We start from the raw sequence: 12,161 nt of genomic DNA, 5'->3' as shown, positions 1-12,161 counted from the left end.
CCTGGCTTGTACCAGTTCCCTGGCTTGTGCCATTCTCCTCAACCCACCCAGATATGAAGCACCCAAGACCAGCATAGATCAGGGAGCAGCAGGAAAACTAGAGGACTGAGGACATCTGGGACCACAAGCTCTACCTACAACCCCAGAGACCTACTACCATCAGGGACTACCAGGCCTGCTAAAAACAGAGTCAACCAAATGGCTAGAGGTCAACCCAAGAACATCAGCAATAAAATCTAAGGCCATGTGACACCACCAAATCCCAGCTATCCTACCACAGAAAGCCCTAAGGATACTATCACACCAGAAGTACAAGAAAACGCTCTAAAATCTGTTATGAAAAGCGATATAGACTTTATAAGAAGAAAATAAATACCTTAAAGAACTGCAGGACAATACAACTAAATGGGTGAAGGAATTGAATAAATCCCTTTTAAAAACCACAGGAAAATGAAATAAAAAAGGTGAACGAACTAAGTAAATCCCTTAAAGATATACAAGAAAATACAACCAAATGGGAGAAGGAAATGAGTAAAATTGTCCAGGACCTAAAAATGGAAATAGAAGCAATAAAGAAAACACAATCTGAGTCAATCCTGGAGATGGAAAACCTAGGGAAGAGAACAGGAACTAGACACAAGCATCAATAACAGAATATAAGAGATGAAAGAGAGAATTGTAGGTGTAGAAGATACGATTGAAGAAATCGATAAGTCAGTCAAAGAAAATGTTGAATCTAAAAAGTTCCTGAGACAAAAACATATAAAAAATATGGAACAATATGAAAAAGACCAAAGTTAAGAATAATTGGAATAGAAGAAGAAGAAGACTCCAAACTTGTAGGCCCAGAAAATATTTTCAACAAAATCATAGAAGAAAATGTCCCCAACCTAAAGAAAAAAAATGCCTATAAGCATACAAGAAGCCTACAGAACACCAACTAGAATGGACCAGAAAAGAGAATCCTCCCATCACATAATAATCAAAACACTAAATGTACAGAACAAAGAAAGATTATTAAAAGCTGCATGGGAAAAGGGCCAAGTCACATATAAAGGCAAACCTATGAGAATTACACTTGACTTCTCAACAGAGACTATGAAAGCCAGAAGAGCCTGGACAGATGTCATGAAGACACTAAGAGACCACAGATGTTAACCCAGACTATTATATCCAGCAAAACTTTCAATCACCATAGATGGAGAAAACAAGATAATCCATGAGAAAACCAAGTTTAAATAGTACTTAGCCACACACCCAGCTTTATAGAAGATAATAGAAAGAAAACTCCAACCCAAGGAGGCCAACTATCCCAAGAAAAACAGATGAAACAAGCCCAAAGTCAGAAAAACAAAAGAAAAATGCACATACAGTCTACCATCACCAACATCAAAATAACAGAAAGTAACAACAACTGGTCATTAATATCTCTCAACATGAATGGCCTCAACTCCCCAATAATAAAAAGACACAGGCTAAAAAAATGGATGTGTAAACAGGACCCATCATTCTGTTACATGCAAGAAACATACCTCAGCAATAATGATAGACATTACCTTAGAATAACAACCTGGAAAAAGGTTTTCCAAACAGAGACATAAGAAAAAGGCTGGAGTAGCTATTCTACTATCTAATTAAATAGACTTTCAATCAAGCTTATCAGAAGAGTTGTGGAAAGGCACTTCATACTCATCAAATGAAAAATCTATGTGCCCCAAATGCAAGAGAACCCATATTTGTTAAAGGAACATTATGAAAGCTTAAATCACACAATGAACCTCACATGTTAATAGTAGAAGAATTAAACACACATCTCTCACCAATAGGCAGATTATTGAGATGGAAAATAAGCAAAGAAATAATGAAATAAACCAACATTATGAGTCAATTGAACCTAACAGATATTTACAGAACATTCCATCCAAACACAAAAGAATATAGCTTCTTCTCAGCAACTCATGGAACCTTTTCTGATCGCATACTCAGAAACAAAGCAAGCCTCAAGAAATTTGAAATAACATCTTGTATTCTATCAGACCACCATGGATTAAAGCTAGACTTTAACAACAGAAACAATAGAAAGCCACAAACTCAAGGAAAATGATCAAATATCTACTTAATGACCACTGCATCAGAGAGGAAATAAGGAAAAAAAATAAAGACTTTCTAGAATTCAATGAAAATGAAGGTACAACATACTGAAACGTATGGGACACAATGAAAACAGTGCTAAGAGGAAAGTTCATACTGCTAAGAGTCTTCATAAAGAAAGTAGAGAGAGCTTATACTAGGAACTTAATAGCTCACCTGAAAGTTCTAGAAAAAAAAAAGGAAGCAAACACATCCAAGAGGAGTCAACTGCAGGAAATAATCAAACTCGGGGCTGAAATCAATAACAAAGAGAACAATACAGAGAATAAACAAAATCAAGAGCTTTTCTTTCTTTCTTTCTTTCTTTCTTTCTTTCTTTCTTTCTTTCTTTTTTGAAAAAAAAATCAACAAGAGAGACAAACTCTTAGCCAAACTAACTAAAAGACAGAAGGAGAGTATCCAAATTAATAAAATCAGAAAAGGGGAATGTAACAACAGACATTGAGGAAATCCAAAGAATTACTAGATCATACTTTAAAAACCTATGTGGCACAAAATTGGAAAATCTAAATGAACAAATAATTTTCTTGATAGATATCACCTAACAAAGTTAAATCAAGATCAAGTTAACAATTTAAATAAACCTGTAACCCCCAAAGAAATAGAAGAAGTCATTGAAAGGTTTCCAACCAAAAAGACCAGTAGGCCAGGTGGTTTTAGCACAGAATGCTCCCACACTTTCAAAGTAGAACTAATACCAATACTTCTCAAGCTATTCCACAAAATAGAAACAGAAGGAACATTGCCAAACTCATTCTATAAGGCCACAGTCATCCTGATAACTAAACCCTACAAAGACCCAGCAAACAAAGAGAATTTCAGACCAATCTCCCTTATGAACATTGATGCAAAAATACTCCATAAAATACTTGCAAACTGAATCCAGAAACATATCAAAAATATCACATCATGATCAAGTAGGCTTCATCCCAGGCATACAGGGATGGTTCAACATATGAAAATCCATCAATGTAATCCACCATATAACTAAATTGAAAGAAAAAAAAATGATCATCTCATTAGATGCTGAAAAGGCCTTTGACAAAATTCAACACTTCCTTCATTTTTAAAGTCTTGGAGAAATCAGGATTCAAGACACATACCTAAACACAACAAAGACAAGCCAATAGCCAACATCAAGTTAAATGGAGAAAAACTTAAAGCATTCCTGCTAAAATCAAGGACAAGACAAAGTTGCCCACTCTCACCATATCTCTTCAATATAGTAATTGAAGTTCTAGATAGAGCAATAAGACAAGTAAAGGAGATCAAAGAGATAGAAATTGGAAGAGAAGATGTCAAAGTATCGCTATTTGCAGATGATATGATAGTATATATAAGTGAACCCCAATATTCCACCAGAGAACTCTTATGGCTGATTTACACTTTCAGCAAAGTGTCTGGATACAAAATTAACTCAAAAAGTCATAGACCTTCTTTATACAAGCAACAAAAGGGCTGAGAAAGAAATTAGGGAAACAATACCCATTATAATAGCAACAAATAATATAAAATATCTTGGTATAACTCTAACCAAGTAAGTTAAAGACCTATATGGCAAGAACTTCAAGTCTTTGAAGAAAGATATTGAAGAAGATTTTAGAATTTGGAAAGATCTCCCATGGTCATGGATTGGTAGAATTTACAAAGTAAAACTTACCTTCCTGCCAAAAGCCATCTACAGATTCAGTGCAATTCCCATCAAAATTCCAACATAATTTTTTACAGACCTAGAACAAGTGGCCATTAACATTGCAAGGAAAAATAAAAGACCCATGATAGAAAAAAAAAACATTCTATACAATAAAAGAATTTTAGGTGGTATCAACATTCCTGATCTCAAGCTATATTACAGCACAATCTTAATAAAAACTACATAGTATTGGCATAGAAGCAGACAAGTTGATCAATGGAAGTGAATTGAAGACCTAGAAATAAACCTATATTTCTATGGGTACTTGATTTTTTACAAAAAACCAAAACCAAAACCAAAAATGCCTAAACAATACAATGGAAAAAAGAAAACATCTTCAATAAACAATGCTGGTGTATCTGGATGTCTGCATGTAGAAAAATGCATATAGACCCTGTCCAAGTAGACCAAAAACCTTGACATAAAACCAGTGACTCTAAACAAAGTGGGGAAAAGTCTGGAACTCATTGCATAGGAGACAACTTCCTGAACAGAACACCAATGGCACAGGCTCTGAGATCAACAATTAATAGCTGAAATCTCATAAAATGAGAAGCTTCTATAAGTCAAAGGACATGTCAATAGAACAAAATGGCAGCTGGCAGATTGGGAAAAGATCTTCACTAATTCTACATCAGACAGGGAGCTAATATCTACAATATACAAAGAACTTAAGAAATTAATCATCAACAAATCACAGAATCCAATTTTAAAATGGGGTACAGAGCTAACCCAAAAATTCACAACAGAGGCTATGAAGCACTTAAAGAAATGCTCATTGTCCTTTACCATCAGAGAAATGCAAATCAAAGCAACAAGCAGAATGGCTAAGAACAAAAGTGCAAGTGACAACATATGCTGATCAGGATATGGAGAAAGAGGAATACTACTCCAGAGCTGGTGGGAGTGAAAACTTACAACCTTTCTGGAAATCAGTTTTGTGCTTTCTCAGAAAATTGGGAATAGTACTCCCTCAAGACCCAGCTATACCACTCCTGAGTATATATCTGAAAGATGCTCAACCATACAACAAGGACATTTGCTCAACTATGTTCATAGTGACTTTTTTTCATAATAGCCAGAAACTGGAAATAACCTAGATGTCCCTCAGCTGAAGAATAAGTACAGAAATTGTGGTACATTTACATAATGGAATACTAAGTTATTAAAAACAAAGAAATAATGTAATTTGCAGGAAAATGGATAAAAGTAGAAAAGATCATCCTGAGTGAGGTAACCCAGACACAGAAAGACTCACATGGTACATACTCACTTATAAGTGGATGGATATTAGACCTATCATATAGGATAATCATATTACAATCCACAGACCCAAAGAAGCTAAATAACAAGGAGGGCCCAAAGGAGTTTGCCAGAATATCACTTAGAAAGAGAAATATAATAGACAGCAGAAGTGGATGAAGAAAGGGAACTGGGTAAGAGATGGAATTGGGGGGAACAAGGTTGGGGACCAGATGTAGGCAGAACAGGCTGCGAGGGGGTGAGAGGGCTGAAAACAAACAGGGAAAATGAGGGGATATCCATCTTTGTCACGCTGAGGCCTACGAGGAGGTATGCTCCTAGGAGGATATGGGTGTGGCTCTAGCTGAGTCTCCTAACAGCTGGGACATGAAAACTGAAGAGACCACGTCCTAGCCAGGCAGGACTAGTGGAAGGCGGGAAACAATACACTGACAAAACCTGTGATCTGAAAATTATCCTGCCTATAAGAAGTGCAGGGATAATTAGGGAACAACGACTGAGGGAAAGGCCAAACAATTGTCCCAACCTGAGATCAATCCCATGAAAGAGAGATAGTTCCTGATACTAATAAGGATACTCTCCTATGTTTTCAGATAGGAACCTAACTTGGCTGTTGCCTGGGAGGCTCCAGCCATTTGAGGATAGGGACAGGTGTTTGTACTTCCAGCCAAGATTGGGGAGGAGCTTGGAGCTTTGTGTGGAAGCGTTGGGGGAAAGATGGAAGAACCTGGAGGAAGGAGACAGGAACCTCACAAGAAAACCAACAGAGACAACAGACCCAGTCCAAGAGGGACTTTCAGAGACTGAGACATCAACTAAGGAGCATGCATGATCTGCACCTAGGCCCTCTGCACACATGCAGCCATTTGTCGGGTTGGTCTTCATATGGGGTGCCTGGTGAGTGGAGGTGGCACAGCTCTTTTGGATCACTTTCTCTTGGTGGTGCTGCCTTGGCTGGCCTCTGAAGATGAAGATATGCTCAGTCCTGATGTGAGTTGATGTGCTATGGAAGGTTGGTACGGAGTTTTGGTGGGCTCCGCTTTTCTAAGGAGAAAGGGAGAGGGGAAGGTGTGAGTAGGGAAGGAGGAAGACTGGAAGAAGAGGAGGGAGAGGGCAGCTTTGGGATATAAAGCAAATAAACTGAAATAATTAAAAATAACAATACAAAGAAAAAAGATATCCACATGTAGAAGAGTGAAATTAAACCCTTATTTATCACTTTGTACATAAACTCCAAAGAGATTAAAGACCTAAATGTGAAAAATAGAATCTGCTAGTTCAAAACATAGGAAGTATTGTATAGGATATAAATGTAATAAAACTTTCTAGGACTCATTTCCCACAAGAATTTAGGCCATTGGTTGACTAGAACTAAAAAGCCCCTGCACAGCTGAAGAAATTAATCAATTGAAGAGGACATTCATAAAATGAGTCTTTGCCACCTACTCATCTGACAAAGGGTTAATATTCAAATTATACAAATAAGTAAAAAAAAGCAAAAAAAACCCAAAAAAGCCATTCAGAATGTGACATTGGGATCTCTTCAATTAAAGAAATATATATGGCTACAAAATATGTAAAAATGTTCATCATCTCCCTAGGTTCTTGGGGTTTCTTCTCTCTCCATCCCATGAACTACTCATTGCTGATTATTTTATGTAATCCATATTTTATCTCAAGTCTAAATCCAATAGAGAAATAGTTTATAATTGTGAGAAATAGGAGAAGAAACAGTCCAAAATGACAGTTGTCTCAGTCAGCTCATGAGGCATCCATTTATTGAGCTTTTTCACTTTCCCAATCTTTCCAATTTGCATCACATGTCAAATGACTGTAAATTAGTACTTCGCCAATATCTCATACAGTGGTAAGAGGATTATTCTCAGTGGTCCCTGTCAGTTGTAAACATCGAATTGCTGACCAGTACGCTCCAACTTTAAGCCTCTTCTCTCCTTTGTAAACCTCCCATTGCAAAGCACATTGCTTAGCAGTTCTTATGCTAACATATTATTAATTTTTATATTATCTCTTCTGTTTTTCTTTTACTCCATTTAAACTTGAATGATAAAGTCACTCAATTTGCTTTGTGACACATCATTTCCATAGTATAAAATCAATATAAAGTAATCGGCATATAATAAGACATTAGCAAAAAATAAGGTGATTAATGCACATTGTGTAGCATGACTATATTCATTCACTATGTCAATGTTCACTTATTAACACTATGAAAATGCAAATTTCAGTAATAAAAAATACTAAGTACCAACAAGAGCGCATATATTGAAATTATTTTCCTGAAAAACAGAAGTTATCTATAACAAAGCTGATTAGAATTTCTCAGCAAACAAGCTGTCCCATCTCTGACTCTCTTCTATGCAAAGAGATCTTTATCATGTTAGCCAGACAAATTTCTCTAGAAATTATGAATTATATCAACAATGCCATGGCATCAAAGTAATACTGACCTGGAAATCAAAGTGATCTGTTCCTCTTAAAAGCCCAACTTTTTGCTGAAGATCAGAACATGCAAGTGTTTCTAACACTATAATTAGTAGTAATCTACTTTGGATACTATTTGTGACATCTCATTATTTTAAGAATAGAAGTTCTCTGTGGCTCAAGTGATGGCTCAGAAATTAAGAGTACTTATTCTTCCAGAGGACTCAGGTTCAATTCCCAGCACCTGCACGACAACTTATAACTGTGTATCATTCCAGTTCCAGGTGACTGAATGACCTCTTCTGTTACTGTTTGGGTGCCATGCAGGTATATGGTGCACAACCATACATGCAGGCAAAGCATCCATACAAAAACAATAAAAATAAATGAATCTAAAATGAAAAAATTAAAGAAGTACTCTGGTTACCTTATGAATGTTTTAAAATAAAAAGTTTATTTCACTTTCTGGAGGAAAACATGGAGTTAGTCAATTGGCATGGAGCACGTCTCGCCCCTGGGGGCAATGGTCTCCTGAACCTACTCAGACCTCGGACACCACCACTGCTAGTTCTAGAACTGATGCAGGATGTTCCGACGAGGGGGTTAAGGCTTCTCATAATATTTCCTATAAGCCCACACCTGTTTGTTTATATCCCCCATTTGTATTCATTATTAGCCAGATAGAGCCAAGTAATTGTGGTAATGATACTTGCTTTTTTGCCCAATGCTGGAATGCTAGTGAATTTAGGTATGCCCTGGTTACTCGCATGCCTCGCTGGGTGCCTGTGCCCGTTGATGCCCCTCACGCTATGACTCTCTTCAGACAGAAAAGGGATCTTGGAACTACAGCCACCATTGTTACTACCATCTCATTGGCGGCTGTTGGAGCTACCACCGGGGCATTAGCCATGAGTCATACTGGGCAGACTGCTCAGACCCTGAATAATCATTTAGCCAATGTAGCTCATGCCTTAGTTGTACAAAAAGGAATTAATGCTCAACTAAAAGGAAGCTTGATGGTGTTCAATCAGAGGATTGACCTCGTGCAGGAGCAAATTGATACCCTATGGCAAATCGCTCAACTTGGCTGTCAACGAAAATATGCTGGACTTTGAGTCATTAGCATATAACATAAGATTTTTTCCTGTGCTGCAAATCTGTCTAAACAATTGTCTAGCTATATTTTAGGTAATTGGACTGGAGAATTCGATACTACGATGGAGCAGCTGAGAGTGGCCATTGTTATGGCAAATTCTACCATAGTGGACGCAGGACTAGCCACAGGATTATCATCTTAGATTGCTGCAGCCATGAATCATCTGAAGGAATGGGCGGGCATGGGAGCATTAGCAGGCCTTCTGGTGTTGGTCTCCTTGGTTTGCCTGTGGTGTATATGCAAGATTAGAGTCTCACAACAGTGTAATGCACTCATGATCATTCAGGCCTTTACAGCCATTGAAGCAGGACATTCTCCCCAAGCATGGTTGGCTACCATAAAAAGCTAAAATATTACGCTCAGGATGTGAGGCTAAGCACTGCACTCAGGGTCAGCTGCTTTGGACCCAGAGAAGAGCATGTCTGATTGCATGCGGGTTGATGCCCCAGGTCCCACCTCTGAGAAAAAGGTATCGGTCGGGTCTGATGCTCTTTGGGTGGATGACACCTAAATGAACATCAGTACAAAGTCCCAATTTATTTCTAATATCAGAGATCAGACCTCTACTCTTGCCTGATGCGTCTAAAACAAAAAGGGGGAACTGTAGAGAGCTGCGGAATGCTGTGCCTTAAAGATGGAGCTGGTTTCCGCCTTCCACCTTCCAGATGGTGAGTGTTCTCTGTCACGAACAATTCCACATTTGGCTAAGGCTGAGGATCTGGCTTGCTTCCATGTATGTGGACCTATCTGCATTGCCCACGTGGCACGCTGGGGTTGGCTACCCAGAGGCTATTTAAGCTGTGGGCTGGCTTTCCCCAGGGTCAGATGATTGTTCAAGGTTCCTGAATAAACTGCATTGAAAAAAAAAAGTTTATTTCACTTTCTGCATGTACAAACACAGTATTCTCAAAGACAGTTTCACAGAGCCATAAGCATTCAGATCCTCAGGGATGCTTACAGCTAAAAGCCATATAAAGCATGGCCAATACTTAGCTTATGTGCATGAAAATTACAGGCATAATTGTGTTCAGGACTAAGTACTAGAAAATAAAACAAAATAGAAAGCTAAAAGCACAAGAGGTGTTTAAATATTGAAAGAGCTAGTGCTGAAGAAGGCAAACAAGAAAAAAAAGGTCCTGACTGAACATGAACATTCAGTAGAACCATCAAACACTCCTGCACACAGCAGTGAAAGCAGCCACTGTCAGCTCCCATGACTGAGGAAAGCTGAGTTCATCAGTTACAGAGACCTTGGAAGCCTGTGACATGTATGAAGTGGGACTCACTACAGGCCAACTTCCCCTTCTGTGACCATTTCAGTCATTCTGCAAAGGAATTCCTTTGTTTTTGTAGCTTAGATTTTTCAACAAACCTACCTTATATAGGGTTCTTAAACACCTCCTTTACAACTCACTGACCAAAAATAGGGGAGAAAGAAGGTTATTAGGAGTAGTTCCTTGGCATGAGCCCATCTTTATTATCCAGATACTAGCAGTACAGTCTAAATGCCAACACCAAACAGCAAAATGAATAAGCACACTTCAACAGATCAAGAAAAGTCAGCCAAAGCCATAAGACTCAGATGGATTTTCCCAAGAAGTTTTCTGGAACTTTTCTATCTATGTAGTGAAGTGTCTAAGCATGAAGACCAGTGCAGCAATGTCAATCCAAAAAGCATTGTCTCACTGTCCCTTGGGCTTCTATCTATTCTCTCTCCTTAAAGTCCATCTAGGGATGTTTTCAGCTGGCCAAAGTCATGCCCCTAGCATGAGTCAGCTTGCAGCAAAATATCATGTGCCCTCTCACAAGGCAGTTTTCAGCAAAATGTCACATGACAAAAGGGAAAATTCAAAGAAACCAGAAACTTCCACATCAGTTTCTACCAATCTCCTAAAAACCAAGCATGACTGTGCAATCCAGGGATAAAAGTTATCCTTTCTCCACTCAGTTTGAATAAGCATGGCCCCATAAGTTTATATATTGGAATGGTTGTTCTCTAATTGGTGGAAGTGTTTAGGAAAGATTAGGAGCTGTAGCCTTGTTGAAAGAGGTATGTCATTAGAGAAGGGCTTTGAGGTTTTAAAAGCCCAAGGCATTCCAATTGGTTCTCTCTGAGCTTCATGCTTGTAGATCAGGATATAACCTTCAGGTACTGCTCCAGCACTGTGCCTACCTGCTACCATACCCCCTGCCACTCTCTCTGAAACCATGAGCTCCTAAAAATCAATGTTTTCTTTTGTAAGTCACCTTGGTCATGATATTTTGAAATAGATACATAACTAAGACAATGCACACACACAAAAATAGTCTACTATTTTAAATAATCCAGTGATGAGATTTTCCCCTCCTTAAATGGGTGCAATGAGTAAAATATTCAGAGAGAAACACACATGCAATAGAAGACCTATCTATGCTAAAGACAATTAGTCATTTTTAAATAATCCATAGTGAAAGATAAGGAGAGCAGATGACTTCATCCTTTGATGGTTTATAAATCTTTTTCTAGACTTTTGCAATAAAAAAAAGTTACTATTATCATTATCCATGTTGGCACTTTCCAATGCTTAAAGAATTCCTTTCTCTGTCATTCCTCTGAGAATGATGTCAGTGGGCTACAAAATAGAGGAATTTATGGAAAAGGAATATAATATGAACAAAAAACTGGAAATTTGTCATTTGAGTAAATATAACTTGTTCTGGAATATCTCTTATCATAATATAAGTAAAATCAAGACACTAAAGATAATTTCTCTCTCCCCCATCTTTTCTCTGGGTGTGCATGTACATATATGTTTATATGTGTGTGTGTGTAAGAGAGAGAGAGAGAGAGAGAGAGAGAGGAAAAAGGAAAGGGAGAGAGAATGAGAAGCTCTCACAGGAAATTGCTATCATAGTGATTTCTGCCTTAGGCCATCCTATAAGCTTTTTCTTAACTTAATATTATTTTATTAATTATACTTTATTCACTTTGTATCCCCCCATAAGCCCCTCCCTCCTCCCCTCCAAGTCCCACCCTCCCTACCCCTTCTTCATGAATGCCCCTCCCCAAATCCACTGATAGGAGAGGTCCTCCTCTCCTTCCTTCGAATCTTAGCCTATCAGATAACATCAGGAGTGGCTGCATTGTCATCTTCTGTGGCCTGGTAAGGCTGCTCCCCCCTTAGAGGGAGGTGATCAAAGAGCAGGCCAATCAGATTATGTCAGAGGCAGTCCCTCTTCCCATTACTATGCAACCCACTTGGACACTAAACTGCCATGGGCTACATCTGTGCATGGGTTCTATGTTATCTCCATGCCTGGTACTTGGTTGGAGTATGAGTCTCTGGGAAGACCACTGTGTTCAAATTTTCTGGTTATGTTGCTCTCTTTGTGGGATTTCTGTCCTCTCCAGATCTTACTATTTCCTACTTCTTTCATAAGATTCCATGTACTCTGCCCAACAGTTGGCCATAAGTC

This window comes from Meriones unguiculatus, chromosome 16 (assembly GCF_030254825.1).
Source record: "Meriones unguiculatus strain TT.TT164.6M chromosome 16, Bangor_MerUng_6.1, whole genome shotgun sequence".
NCBI classification, from domain to species: Eukaryota; Metazoa; Chordata; class Mammalia; order Rodentia; family Muridae; genus Meriones; species Meriones unguiculatus.
The sequence above is the reverse complement of the archived record's forward strand: the minus strand, read 5'-3'. Positions refer to the sequence as shown.